The sequence below is a fragment of the Tupaia chinensis genome, unplaced genomic scaffold (genome assembly GCF_000334495.1).
Source record: "Tupaia chinensis unplaced genomic scaffold, TupChi_1.0 Scaffold144164_1, whole genome shotgun sequence".
Classification (NCBI taxonomy): Eukaryota; Metazoa; Chordata; class Mammalia; order Scandentia; family Tupaiidae; genus Tupaia; species Tupaia belangeri.
The window spans coordinates 47321-51408 of NW_006204020.1; the positions used below are offsets into that span (position 1 = coordinate 47321).

General features: G+C 44.2%; 1 pseudogene; it reads left to right on the forward strand.

Moving 5' to 3' along the window:
* Window positions 1–923: 923 nt before the first annotated feature.
* LOC114005632 (centromere protein V-like protein 1) lies at window positions 924–1769 on the forward strand (annotated as a pseudogene).
* Window positions 1770–4088: the final 2319 nt, after the last annotated feature.

Genomic DNA, 4088 nt, shown 5'->3' on the forward strand with positions numbered 1-4088 from the left:
CTTCTGAAGGCCCGGCTTCTTCTCCCAGCACAATTTTTTTAGGAGACTTTTTTTTTGCTATAGGGCACCTGCACGGACTGGAGAGACAGAGAGAAATGGAGAAATAGAGAACAAGAAATCATCCCCTAGGGGAGATGGCTTGGCAGCAATACCTTCTCCATTCTCCTTTTAGGATTTGGGGATGCAGGCACACGTACCCAAGGAGATGTTGAAGACACCAGTCTCGACTCACAACTATGTGGGAGTCCAGTGACATAACCATTAGGCCTTCCTGCTGGTCTCCTCAGCGTGATTTTCAAGCCACTGGGTCTGGACATGAACTGCGTAGTAGGCTATGTTGGGTCCACCTCATCACTTGTTGGCCCTTGTATTGTTTCTTCTTTCACCTTCTGTCCTTAGAGGATAAAGGTAAACTCGTGACTTTCTGGCTTGTATTGGGATTAACATTCAGTTTTTCTAGTTGGGTCTACTCCTGTAATATGCTATTGTGAGTTGTCATCTTTACTATCCCCAGCTCTGGTACAACTTACTGACACACTACCACACTCTTGACCTTGAAAGTCTTTGCCCATGTCTCTGCCTATCCCTTCCACAGTAGGTGAATAATGCTAAATTGTCCTACCTGTTGCTATTAACTCAAAGATCTACAGCATTTTCACTTTTAAGTGTTTCCAAATTTTAAGATTAGGCTGCTGACTTGAATCAATAATAGAAAATAACATTTCGGAGAAGGGGCAGTTTATAAACTCAGCCAAAACTTCAGGGCAGCAAAGGCTGTTTTAATAGGGTCAAGGGAAGTGTCTCTTTACATCACATTCAACAAGTGGCCAATCAATCAATCCTGCCCATGCAGACAAGGAGGCTGCTCAGTGACTGCCTAAGAAATAAGTGGTGGTGGGCACAGGATTGAAAAGCTGCAGGACATGGGCAGAGTGAGGAACCCAGCGACAGCTCAGCCACAGCGGTGGCAGCCTAAGCCAGGGGGGCCTAAGGCCGCCTCTTCAGCCATCGCGTTCACCTGCTCCAGTCGCTTGCTTTGCTTGCCTGTGGGGTTTGGGATCCATGCAGCCAGGAGGGAGCAGGTGGCAGCAAAGTGGCGGGGGAGGTCGCAAAGGAAGAGCTGGTGAGGGCGGTTGCGGGAGGTGAGCCTCAAAGACCTGCACCTTCTGAGCCACCCTGTACAGCTTCCAATCCGCCCGTGCCCATAGACTCTGAACCCAAGGAGATAGACCTGGGCTCGCAGCAGAAGCGCTGGGAGACATTCAGGAAGCTTCTGGGCCTCAGCTGCGAGGATGCTATCAAGTTCTTGCTGGACACCTTCAAGTAGCCTGGCCTGGTGTATCACACTGGGGGTTGCCACTAAGGCGCGGTAAGCTTTGCGGTCTGGGCCCCAGAGAATCTGCACGTGGTGGATTGCAGCTGCAGGCTATGCAAGAAGCTGCAACACCACTTCCTGGTTCCCACCTAGCGCTTTACGCTGCTGCAGGGTGCAGGGAGCATCATTGCCTACTGCTCCAAAACACATCCAGTGCTACACAGCTTTTGCAGTTGGTGTGGAGTGAACAGTTTCCACAAGGCTGTCTCAGATCCCCAAATGTATGGTGTCTCCTGGCACTGCCTGGATGCAGGCACAGTGCGCAGCATGGTCATTAAGGAGGTCGGTCGACAGGGGAGACCAGGAAGAGGAAGTGGCCACCATGGACCACACCGCCACCCAGAGTGCCTCCACCCGGTGTGCCTGTGCCTGTCCTCCCGACAAGGAGCAGTGACTGGTGGAGGAACACTCCCGAACCCTGCTGGAATGACCCTACGCAGAGCAGCCACTTGACTTGTAACAAAACATACATACGTATTGTGTGAACGAGGTCAGTTTCTGGACTGGTAACTCTGCAGTGTCCATCCAGACTTCCCTTCTGGTGATTTTAATGGACTCACCTGTAAACCCAAACTCCAGCACACACTGGCCAGTGTGCACAATGACCTGCAATGCAAGAACAAGTAATGTCTCCATTACTGTTTTATATAGCTCGGTTCTACTAGTCTTCATACAGTGCTTACAAACCACTTGCTCAGTGTTCTTGTGACCTGTACTTGGTTTCTTGTCAACGGGATGGCTGTAAACAGATTGTATCTAGTGTGCAGGACCGCTATATCGAAACAGTTTTGTAAACTTTTGTCAGGAGGTTCTCCACAGATTATCATGTGCACATTGAGCAGGCATTCATGTTTTCACTACTTTAGTCATAAGAATCAACCGTGTTGTTTATTTAGTTTTTAAATTGTGTGTAAAGTTTTAAGATTTTATTAGTATTACATACCTCACTGTTCTTTGTCAAATGACCTTAGTATATTGTTTGCTTTGGTTTAAAAACTGTCTATGCAATGGGAGATGGGAAGACAAGGATTAGGAAGACTCTTCATGCCGTATGCTCTTTTCAATCCTATAAACACCAATCTTACATATGTTTTAAATTTTCAGAAATTATCAAGTATTTTTAAAATAGAAAAGTCTGTATCTCTATGTTGTGTATTACAAAACCAGAATTAATTTGTATGTAATTTCTTGATACTTGAATTTTTTATCAAATAATCAGTGGTAGGAATCTTTTTATGTTTAATGATAAAGCAACATTAATAGAATTAAAAAACATGAATTATCCATAACTTATTTAGCCGACTTCTGATGGATGCCTTTGCCCTCACACAGAGAAGCCACCACTCTTCCATCCCTTCCCCTCATTTTCCATCTCCCTCCATCCCTGACTGGAGGAAGAGGATTTAGAACCTGATTTCTCTCACGTATCTCTCTACTTTGCAAGATTCTTCCTCTATTCTTCAGAATAGTTTGTTCCAGTTTTTAATAATCTAAGGGTTAAGCTGAAGTACAAAATGGAGAGAGGAAGACAGAACATGAACATATATACCCCAGGAGGTTCAGTCATACTGGTGGTCAGAAAATACTAAATTGCACTTTATTGCAATTTACTGCACTCAATTTGGCATATAATTTAATTGTTAGACTGGCTTCCATGTGAGAGAATACAGATAGAATATTGTACCAGTGTGAAGGATAGAAATGGGGCTAGGAGCATGCTTTTGAGAGAAGGGATGACATCCCTGGTCAGTGTCTTAAGGATGGAGAATGAGAGAGAAGCAGTGGGTACTGAGTAGCCCCAGTAAAGAACTCTGGGGAAAGAAGGAGGTGTTTAAGGGAGTCTACAGGAGTTTTGTCACATATTACATGATGTCAGAGATTTCTCCCCTTCTCCAAAGAATGCTTTAATGTTGCTTTATGTGTTAGATATCTTTTTATATTGTTCAAATATATGTATATTCCACTTTAAAATTGTATGCAAAATGTCTGTCCATGAACCATTGGTAACCATAGACACATGGACACTGATGGTGATCTGTATGCCATGCCTTAGGCATCTGACATCAAGGAAAGAGTTGGGCTGCAATTCCAACTCATCTATCTACTGTTAGCTGGCTTTGTAAAATTTGTATAAACTGTATAAACCTACCCTCACCTTCATTGTGAGGATGAAATGAGATCATGTATGTAATCCTTGTCACAATGACTGACACCTATCAAGCACTCAGTAAGAATTTGCAGTGATTATTGGCCATATTTAGATCAGGACATTGACAAATGGAATCAGTGGTCATAACTGTACTAATTCTAGGATTTATACACTTTCATATTCATCATTTCAGGTGCCATTTTGGAGACGTTTAGAGCAAGAGTTGGAGCCATCAATGGCAGGGTAGGAGTAACAGGCCACGATTCTGCATAATGTGCATGTTTTTTCTCCTCTTAACAGATTCATCAGACAATTTCCACTCTTTCTTCTCAGCGTTCCCCCATTCACTTCTGTCCTCATTTATACAAGCCAATAATAGTGGGATCATCCTAGGTAGAATCTCATCCCACCAAACCTCATCCCTCTTGATTTAACCTCATTTTGTGCCTTCAGGGTTCCCAACACACTTCTCCATGGTAGGATAGAACAGTGAACAAAACACAGTCTCTAGTATCCTATTACAGCCATCCAGTGGATGAGAGAGACAATCTTCAGCCTACAACA